The sequence below is a fragment of the Arachis ipaensis genome, chromosome B04, assembly GCF_000816755.2.
Source record: "Arachis ipaensis cultivar K30076 chromosome B04, Araip1.1, whole genome shotgun sequence".
In the NCBI taxonomy this organism is placed as follows: domain Eukaryota; kingdom Viridiplantae; phylum Streptophyta; class Magnoliopsida; order Fabales; family Fabaceae; genus Arachis; species Arachis ipaensis.
Window position 1 is genome coordinate 91,344,516 of NC_029788.2, and position 11,312 is coordinate 91,355,827.

At 36.2% G+C, this 11,312-nt stretch overlaps 1 long non-coding RNA gene across 1 annotated transcript; it reads left to right on the forward strand.

The window, feature by feature from the left end:
- On the forward strand, positions 5,591–6,970 carry LOC110271121. The gene is made up of 2 exons (XR_002361283.1): positions 5,591–6,260; positions 6,929–6,970. It is a non-coding gene; the product is annotated as an uncharacterized LOC110271121 (long non-coding RNA).

Consider the following 11,312-nt stretch of genomic DNA (forward strand, 5'->3'; position numbering starts at 1 on the left):
GATGAAGCTTCTTTGGTACTGCCTGTTGCTGCTTGCATGCTAGATAGACTCTGAGAAATCATATTGACTTGCTGAGTCAATATTTTATTCTGAGCTAATATGGCATTTAGAGTATCAATCTTCAGAACTCCTTTCTTCTGAGTTGTCCCATTATTCACAGGATTTTTTTTAGAAGTGTACATGAACTGGTTATTTGCAACCATTTCAATGAGTTCCTGGGCTTCTGCAGGCGTTTTCTTCAGATGAAGAGATCCACCAGTAGAGTGGTCTAATGACATCTTGGACAATTCAAACAGACCATCATAGAATATACATAAGATGCTCCATTCTGAAAGCATGTCAGAAGGACACCTTCTGATCAATTGCTTGTATCTTTCCCAAGCTTCATAGAGGGATTCACTTTCCTTTTGTCTAAAGGTTTAGACTTCCACTCTAAGCTTACTCAACTTTTGAGGTGGAAAAAATTTGGCCAAGAAGGCATTGACCAACTTTTTCCAAGAGTTCAGGCTTTCTTTAGGTTGTGAGTCCAACCATGTCCTAGCTCTGTCTCTTACAGCAAAGGGGAAAAGCATAAGTCTGTAGACCTCAGGATTAACCCCATTGATCTTGACAATGTCACAGATTTGCAAGAATTCAGCTAAGAACTGATGAGGATCTTCCAATGGAAGTCCATGAAACTTGTAATTCTGCTGCATTAGACTCAAAGTTTTTTGCTCTAATTGCAGGAATTGAGATGCTTCTTCCATATAAGTCGGAGGTTGGTGCAGTAAAGTGACCAAGCATCTTCCTTGCATCTTCACCATTGTTGTTGGGTTCGGCTGCCATGTCTGCTTCTTTTTCAAAAATTTCTGTAAGGTCCTCTCCAGAGTGTTGTGCTTTAGCTTTTCTTAGCTTCCTCTTCAGAGTCCTTTCAGGTTCAGGATCAGCTTCAACAAGGATGTCTTTATCCCTGTTCCTGCTCATATGAAAAAGAAGAGAACAGAAAAGAGGAGAAATCCTCTATGTCACAGTATAGAGATTCCTTTATGTGAGTATAAGAATAGGAGAATAGAAGAATGAGGTAGAGAGAGAATAAGAAGAATTCAAACACAGAGAGAGGGAGAGGGTTCGAATTATGAGTAGAAGAGAAGTATTAGTAAATAAATAAATAAATAGAAAGAGATGAGAGAGAGAGTATTCAAATTTTAAGAAGATGGAGAAGAAAAATATTTTTATTTATATTTAATTAATTAAGTTAGAATTCGAAATTTAAGAAAAGAATTAAAAGCAAATTGAAAACTAAATAAATTAATTAATTAAAAAGATTTTTGAAAACTTTGTTAGTTAGTATTTGAAAAAGATAAGAAATAGTAAACTTTTTTTTTTAAATTAAAACAAACAAATCAAGTGGTTAATTGAAAAAGATTTGAAAATAAATTTTGAGAAGATAAGAGGTTAGAAAAAGATTTTGAAATTAAAATTTTAAAAAGATATGATTGACATTTATTTTAAAAAAGATTTTAAAAAATATTTGATTTTTAAAATTAAAGTTGATGACTTGACTAACAAGAAACTAAAAGATATGATTCTAGAATTTAAAGATTGAACTTTTCTTAACAGGAAAGTAACAAACTTGAAATTTTTGAATCAAAACATTAAATGTTAGCAATAATTTCGAAAATATGAAGTAAAAATAAGAAAAAGATTTTGAAAATTTGTTAAAGATTTTCGAAAACATTAAAAAAAAATGAAAAAGATTTTGAAAAATTTTAAGAAAGAATTCGAAAATATTAAAGAAAAATGAAAAAGATTTGATTTTGAAAAAATTTGAAAAGATAGAATTTTTAAATTAAAATTTTGACTTGACTAACAAGAAACAATTAAATTTAAAAAAATTTTGACTAAGTCAACCCAAAATTTCGAAATTTATGAGTAAAATAAGGGAAAGATATTACTTTTGATTTTTTGAATTAATGAAGAAAGAGAAAAACAACAAAATGACACATGACATAAAAATTTAAGATCAAAACAAATAATGCATGCAAGAACACTTTGAATGTCAAGATGAACACCAAGAATACTTTGAAGATCATGATGAACATCAAGAACATATTTTTGAAAATTTTTAAGAAAATAAAGACATGCAAGACACCAAACTTAGAAATTTTTAATGTTTAGACACTATGAATTCGAAAATGCATATAAAAAATAAGAAAGAACACAAAAACAAGAAAATTTAAAGATCAAACAAGGAAAATCATCAAGAACAACTTGAAGATCAATGAAGAACACAATGCATATATTTTCGAAAATTTAAGAACAATTTAAAACATGCAATTGACACCAAACTTAAAATTTGACACAAGACTTAAACAAGAAACATAAAATTTTTTTTTTGGTTTTTATGATTTTATTAAAAAAAATTTTGTGATTTTTTTTAAATTATTTTGGAAAAAGAAAATAAATAAATTCAAAATTTTTAATAAGAATTCCAGGATTCATGCAATGTTAGTCTAAAGCTTCCGTCCAAAGGATTAGACAGGGCCAATGGCCAGCCAAGCTTTAGCACAAAATTATAAATGATAATCCAAAGGCTGATGCAATGTTATTCTAAAGTTTCGGTCCAAAAGAATTAGACATGGCCAAATGGCCAGCCAAGCTTTAGCATAACAAATACATACAACAATCCAATGAATAAGAATTCAAAGGCTCCTTCAATAGCTGCAATGATAAGTTAAAGCTTCGGTCCAAAAGATTAGACATGGCTTAATAGCCAGCCAAGCTTTAACATATCATCATGAAGCTCGAAGGTGGAATTCATTCTTAAAAATTTTAAATCAAATTTTCAAAAACTTTTTTTTTTGAATGATTTTTCGAAAATAAAAATAAAAAGCTTAAACATAAAATAAAATTACCTAATCTAAGCAAAAAGATGAACCGTCAGTTGTTCAAACTTGAACAATCCCCGACAACGGCACCAAAAACTTGGTGCACGGAATTATGATCACACTTTTCACAACTCCGCACAACTAACCAGCAAGTGCACTGGGTCGTCCAAGTAATACCTTACGTGAGTAAGGATCGATCCGACGGAGATTGTCAGCTTGAAGCAAGCTATGGTCATCCTGTAAATCTTAGTCAGGTGGATTCAAATGGTTATGAGGTTTTGACAATTAAAAGATAAAGAAAACATAAAATAAGATAAAGATACTTATGTAATTCATTGGTGGGAATTTCAGATAATCGTTTGGAGATGCTTTGTTGCTTCTGAACCTCTGCTTTCCTATTGTCTTCTTCCAATCATGCGTGCTCCCTTCCATGGCAAGCTGTATGATCCTCTCGGATGAAAAATACCAGGTACAATCTCTGCACGGCTAATCAACTGTCGGATTTCTCGTCTCAGATCAAAAATACCAGGCACAGCTACCGCACGGCTAATTATCTGTCAGTTCTCACTAGCGTGGGAATAGGATCTCTCTATCCTTTTGCACACTGTCACTGCGCCCAACATTCGCAAATTTGAAGCTCGACATAGTCATCCCTTCCCAGATCCTACTCGGAATACCACAGACAAGGTTTAGACTTTCCGGATTTCAGGAATGCTCACTACAAGAAAAAAGGCCTGTCGGCACCCTTTTTTCTTGCCACGCTTTAAAAGCGTGCCCAAAAGTGGTCTATGGGCACGCTTTTGCGAGGGTGGCCACTTATTTGTGATTTGGCCACGCTTTTTTTTTGCCACGCTTTAAAAGCGTGGCCATAGAGGGAAATCGGCACGCTTTTACGAGGGTGCCCACTTACTTGAAATTTGGCCACACTTTTTTACTGCCACGCTTGAAAAGCGTGGCGATAGAGGGAAATTGCCACGCTTTTACGAGGGTGGCCACTTATTAAAAATTTGGCCACCCTTTTTTTGGCACGCTTGAAAAGCGTGCCCATAAAGAGAAACCGGCACGCTTAAAAAGCGTGCCCATATTCTATTTATTTTGGCACCCCCAAAAAAATGTACCCATAGTTTAGTTTCCCTCCCAACAAATTTAGTTTCCCTCCCACCCAATTTTTTTCAACACTTAACCTTTTTCCCCTTAGTTTTCAATTTTAATTAACCCTCAAACAACAGAACACTAGTTTTAGACCCAGCCACCAAAGAAAACCCTAAGTTGCCCGCGCCTCCATCTTCATTGTTCATCGTTCTTCGCAGCCATGCCTTTCCTCATGCCTTCATCGTCCGAGACCGTTCATCGCCTTCATCTAACCCTGATACCCATGAACGCAACCCTCTTCCCTCTTCTCGTCCACTACTACCACCGCAAACCCTAGCTCCGCTGCTTCTTCTCGTCCATTCTCTTTTTCATTCGCTTCTTCATCCTCCACCGCAGGAGGAAGCGGCGGCGCCACTACTACCTTCCTCCTCCGCAGCCTGTGCGCCGTCATTTGTCCTTTGGTTTTGGGTCCGCAACATCTGCTTGGCTCCTGCTCCAGCTCCATCTCTGTTCGGATCTGCTTCTTTGGCTTCCACTGCGGCAGCTTCGAGTTCGGGTTCTTCCATTTTCGGTGCCGCGAGTTCAGGCTCCTCCTTGTTCTCCACACCGTCTTTTGGTGGAACTTCATCTGCCACGACGCCGTTTGGGGCAAAACCCTCTGCTGCGATGACACCGTTTGGCAGAGCATCTTCTGCTTCACCCTCGCTATTTCGTGGAGCATCCTCTGCTTCACTCTATCTAACCCTCGTTGGCCCTCCTACTCCCTCAGCGCAGCGCGCGCTCTTTCTCGCAAACCCTCATTGTAAGTCTTTCTTCCCTCTGATTTTCTGTTTCTCTGTTCCTCTATTTTGGACCGCTGAGAATTTCAGGTTTATTACCTTATTAACGTTTTTCACTGCTTTGTGTTTGAAATTGTATTTTGTTTTATGGTATCAGAGTAACTTTGTTTCAATAGCCTGAATGACAATAGTGGATTGCCATAACTATTTGAACTGGTTGCAGTAGAACTTAAAGTATTCCATTTAATGTAAACTGAGCTCCTCCAATTCTGTTAGCAACCCTGCCAATGGTAACTCCAAAATATGTTATATTGTTCTACAAATTAAACATATAGTGTAGCAAATTAAACATAAAGTGCAAATTCCGTTAAAATTTAAACATAGGATTTTATTAAAAAGAGTGTTACAACTTGTAACTGATTTGTGTAGCGCACACACTTGATGGCAGGGATAAAAAGTAGTTTCTCTTTGAACTTCAGGTATTGATAGTGGCTACATATATGACTAAAAAGTATATGAACAAAGTTGAATCTGAGTTATTTCATATCCGCACTATATGATGACTATTATCGATGAACACCTTATTCCATCTTATTCTGGTGTTGAGCCTAGTGTCCTCTTTTATAAGATGTGAGGGGATTTTGTTCTCTCTTTTCAACCTCTCTGATGTTTTCTGGTTGAGGAATTTGAATTTCATTGTTTTTGCTTTGTTATTTGCAGAAAGGGTGACCGTAGCTGAAGAGGTCCTCAAGCTCTGCAATGGCAGCGTCATTTCTCCCATTGCCTGCATTGCTTGCCCTAACCTATATGCTTATCTCAAGGTAATTCATTATTCCTCTTGTTATAGTTACATGTTGCAGAATTGTGCAGTTTCGGGCAGCACTTTGTGAACAAAACTGGGAACAATCTAGCCACTCAAAATGAGTAAAATTATTTTTCTATGAAACCTTGAGATGTCTAGATTGTTCTCCTAAAATTTCAGAATTTTCCGATGTGTGGTTTGGGAGATATGATTTTTAGAAAATGGTCATTTTCTGCAGAAAGAATGCTGTCTGAATTTTGGAACAGCAACTTCAAAACCACATATCTCAATACTCTAAAACTCTTTGGAGGTGAAACCAAAAAGAGGTGAAATATTAGGATGTCTAGTATTTTATGTCCAAATTTTAGGACAATTCAAATTTTGTAGAGAAAGTTGTGCCTTCTGGAAGCAGGGCTGTTCACTGCTGTGACAGCTCCCTTTTCTTAAAACAAAACCATATTTCGAGAGGCATAACTTTTTCTAGAGAAGTGAAAATGCTCTGGGATTTGAACTGGGTGAAATATGTGTAAGTCTAGTTCAACCACACCAAAATTTAGGAGAATCCAACCAAAGATGAATTTTATATGATTTTTCTAAATTTGTTACTGCTTGCTGTTTTTCTAAAGTGTACTAAATCAGTAGCCGAATGAAGAGAAGGCTGAATGGATTATATATGTCACAGATGTTGGGCAGCAGCAACACTTTGATATGGTATTCAAGGTATGTCACAATTAATGACGTTCATTGTATCTTGTAGTTACTTGATCTTATTGTTATTACCAGAACCCTTTCTACTTGATCTTATTGTTATTCAAGGGGAAAACTCTTAAATATATTGATATTTTTTTCCCACCTGCACGTTGGATATTCCATAAAGATTGTTGAACATTCCTGTGATTTCCTCTTAAATATATTGATTCTTGTGAATCTGCTACGTGTAATTAAGATTGTACTTTTGTTCTTCTGCTGAAGTATTGATTAATATAGAATAAGATTTGCTTTTGCTATTACTTTGTGTTGTGCATCTTATGTCGTTCGATTTATGCATTTATCTATATATTAAAGTGCTGATCAACTCTTGCCATTGCTGCTGAGAAAAGAAGGCCGCCAAGTCCAGAGACGCCAACTTCGAGGTGAAAGTTGCTTTCTAACCTGTCCTTTAGAAACATGATGGTAGGTGTTAATTTTCATGTCTTGGTGCCCTGGTGTTGTGTTTTTGTGCTGATATTCTTGCTGTTGCCGCTAGAGATTTTGTTGTTGCTGTAAGTATATATAACTTCAATTGATTTTTGCATTTATCTATATGTTGAAGTGCTGATCAACGTGCATTAAGTCACTGGTTACTTTGGCTTTCAATTCAGTTCACATACTTGCTTTTCTCTCTTCAGATTCTTGCCAAGTGCGAAGTTCCTTAGCCCTGGTGTCAGCGTCAAAGATTGCTGAAAAGGCTGGATGTTGTTTAGGAGTTAGATTAGATTTTTTTTTAGTATAAAGTTGTTAATTCTTTTAAATGTTTATTTTGAAAGTTGAATATATTTTTTCTTAATTGTTTCATTCATATCTTATTATGTACATAATTCATATAAATCAATGGAAGATTAATTTTTAGTATTTTATTTTATTTTAAAGATTAACTTATTAATATTTTTATTTTATTTTCTATTTTTTCTTTTTTTTTATTTGAATAGGATTAGGCCACGCTTTGAAAGTGTAACGATAAGTTTTCATATTTTGGCACGCTTTAAAAGCGTGGCTGTATATCTATTTTTTGGCACATTTTAAAAGCGTGCCTGTATGTCTACTTTTAGGCACGCTTTAAAAACGTGGTTGTATGTTTACTTTTAGGCACGCTTTAAAAGCGTGGCTACAGTGTTATACATATTGCCACGCTTTTAAGCGTGCCAATAGATCAAAGCGTGGCAAAAAACAAAGCGTGCCAGTAGATCGAAAAAAGCGTGGCGATAGAGCTATCGGCACGCTCGCAGATGTGACCCTTTTAAAAGCGTGCCGATAGCTCAAAAAGCGTGGCGAAAAGCTATCGGTACATTTTTTTGCCCTTTTCGGCACGTTTTAAAAGCGTGGCAAAAAGCTTATTTTCTTGTAGTGGCTGCCAATTGGTTCTAGCCTATACCACGAAGGTTCTAATCTCACGGATTCGGATGCTCTGTTGTTAGGAGAGGCGATGCAAATTGTGGATTAGAGACCCAAGAGAATATACTCCGGCAGTCATCCAATGACTACGTTGAACATCATGTAGACCGCTTGTGGTTGTCAGGCACGCGGATTATGGCTAAGCGAGTAACGAAGATAGTGGGTGATTGTCACGGGTCACCCCTTCATTCTGACTTAACTGAATTAAGTACAAGAGTATATCTTGGAGAATAAGTAGGCGTGAATTGAAAGAAAAATAATAGTACTTGCATTAATTCATGAAGAACAGCAGAGCTCCACAACATAATCTATGAGGTGTAGAAACTCCACCGTAGAAAATACATAAGAGAAAAGAGGTCTAGGCATGGCCAAATGGCCAGCCTCCAAACGTGAATGATGGCATAAGCTTGATCCAAAATATCGATAAAAAAATGCTAATACAATAGTAAAAAGTGCTATTTATACTAAACTAGTTACTAGGGTTTACAGAAATTAAGTAACTAAGTGCAGATAGTGCAGAAATCCACTTCCGGGGTCCACTTGGTGTGTGCTTGGACTGAGCATTGAGCTTTTCATGTGCATAGGCCATTTCTAGAGTTAAACGCCAGCTTGGATGCCAGTTTGGGTGTTTAACTCCAGTTTTGGTGCCAGTAAACGCCAGAAAAAGGGTTTCTGGCTGGCGTTTTACGCCAGTTTGGGCCATCAAATCTCGGTCAAAGTATGAACTATTACATATTGCTAGAAAGCCCAAGATGTCTACTTTCCAACGAAATTGAGAGCGCGCCAATTGAGCTTTTGTAGCTCCAAAAAATCCATTTCGAGTGCAGCAGGGTCAGAGTCCAACAGCATCTGCAGTCCTTTCTCAGCCTCTGAATCAGATTTTTGCTCAGGTCCCTCAATTTCAGCCAGAAAATACCTAAAATTATAGAAAAACACACAAACTCATAGTAAAGTCCATAAATATGATTTTTGCATAAAAACTAATAAAAATATAATAAAAAGTAACTAAAACATATTAAAAACTATATAAAAACAATGCCAAAAATGATATAAATTATCCGCCCATCATTTATCATAACTCGGAACAAGTGGGGTGAAACCACAACCCTTGCATCTACCTGGGGGGCCTCTATATACTAACCAATCTAGAGCAAGTGGGGCGAAACCACAACCCTTGCGTCTACCCAAGAGTTACGTTCTCATATGCCCAGGAAGAACAAAGGAGGGGATCCTAACCTCCCACTATCTCACTGGGGGAGATTTTACAATACCAGGAGGAGCAAGGAAGGGGATCCTCACCTTCCACCATCTCCTGGGGTCGCACTTTCAAGAAAGAGTGCTCAGATGCAACATTTTTTCCTTTCTTTAGCTAGTTTCATAATTTAAGAAATATGTATACATATATTTATGCCACTTATCTTCTCATACCTAATTTATCACTTTTCCAACCTTACTTCTTCCCCAAGATACTTCCTTTCCGCTAGTTTCCTCTCATTACTAAACCTATCACTAAGATCTAGGGTTAAAAGAGTGGAAATAGAGGTTTAGAGGCTTAAAATCATGTTAAAACACTAAAATTCCATTTGTTGAAAATAGGGGTCACACGTACGCAAGATTCTAAACCCGGAGAGTTTGGTTGCGTCCCATGCAGTGGTCGCGTATGCAAGCTATGCAGAACAGCAAAAATGTTGAATGCTACAGAATTTTCAGTTTTGCCCTCCAAACTTCCGATGAGTATAACCTTTACATTTTAAAATATTTTTCATCTGTTCTTTGAATGGTGTAAACTTCACGGACCCAATTTCCAAAAGAAATAGATTTGAAACAATTTGGGGGTCCAGAAGCTGAGTTATGGCTCACCGAAGTTCAACCAAAAATCAGATTTACACGAAAACCTCAAACCTCAATTTTCATCAAAAATCAAACTCAATCCACATTTTATGCTTAAAACTACCCATCAACACATAATATCACAGCAACACAGCCTTCACATCCTACCATAATCAACCATACCTCAATTTTACATAATTCTCATACATGGACTTCACAATTTTACCAACAAATCATCATCAATCTATCATCTATTCATATTCATCATTATCAACATGTTAAGCATCATTAATCCATCATTCATCTCCCTACTCTCATCATGAATAATAATCATCAACAAATATTCAATCCATATCAACAATCATCATCAAAGATGCTAGGCAATCATCATACTCATGTATTCACACTTATCCTATGGTCATCTAGCCTAAGTTTTCACAAGACATTATATATTAAATACCAAAAACCTAAACCATACCTTGGTCAATTTTCACGTATAACCTTAGACAACTCCACAAGGCAAGCTCACAAGCCTTCAACACCACAATTCAGCCTCCCAAGCTCCCAACCAAGCCTCTAATGTTTTTAATTTTGCTTTTTACCACATATATACATACACCTAACACAATTATCACATATACATACCCAAATTTAATTCCAACACACTAAATCAAATAATTGACTAGGGTTAATGATCCTTACGGTACCCAAGTGCTAAATAAGCAAGAGTGAATGTTTTTCTCAAGCTAATCGGATCCTATAACATAAAGGACCAAAATCTCAACACCCACTATATCCAACTTTTGAAATATTGGCAAAGGAATAACTGAAATCAAAATTGAAACTTCCTTACCAAATTAATCACCGGGCTTTGTAGAGCTCGACGCTACGGACGCGTGGCCGCAAACGGTGCGGCGATCGGAGCTTAGAGCGAGAAGTTATGGCAACTTGAATAGAGGACAAGGATTTTGCTTTTGTTTTCCCCTCTCCTTGACTTTGTTTCAGTCCGTTCCTACTGAATGAGGAGGAAGAAGGGGTCTTCCTTAAGTGTGGGTGATTTTGTGGGTTGGGCTATGGAGCGAATACGGGCCCGGTTCGACCGGTTTGGCCCGTTCGGCCCAATCTTGGGACAAATTCTTTAAAATTAGTGCCAAAATTATTATTTTAATTAGCTCTATCCCATTAAACTATAAAATTTGCATTTTTAATTTTTTTATTAAAAATTAATTTATTGATTAATTATTCGCTAATTTTGCGGGGTTTACAGTAAGAGGCCTTCCTTTGATAAATTTGACAAAGATATCACTTGTGATGAATATCAAATGGGAAAACAAATAAAAAGTTCATTTAAATAAAAGGAAGACATCTCTACTAAAAGACCACTTGAAATGCTACATATTGATCTATGTGGTCCAACAAGAACTCAAAGCTTAGGTGGTAAACATTATGATTTGGTGATTGTGGATGACTACACAAGATTTTGTTGGATTTTATTTTTTACTCATAAAAATGATTCATTTGTGGCTTTGGAAGTTTCCAGCAAAATAATTCAAAATGAAAAAGATTTAAAGATTGTTTCTATTAGAAGTTATCATGGCAAATAATTTGAAAATTAATCTTTTGAATCTTTTTGTGAAGAATTTGAAATATCACAAAATTTCTCTTCCCCAAGATCATCACCACAACAAATGGTGTTGTGGAAAGAAGAAATAGAAGCATACAAAAAATGGCAAGAGCTATGCTATGTGAAAGTGATGTTCCAAAATTCCTTTGGGCTGAAGCTATTAATAC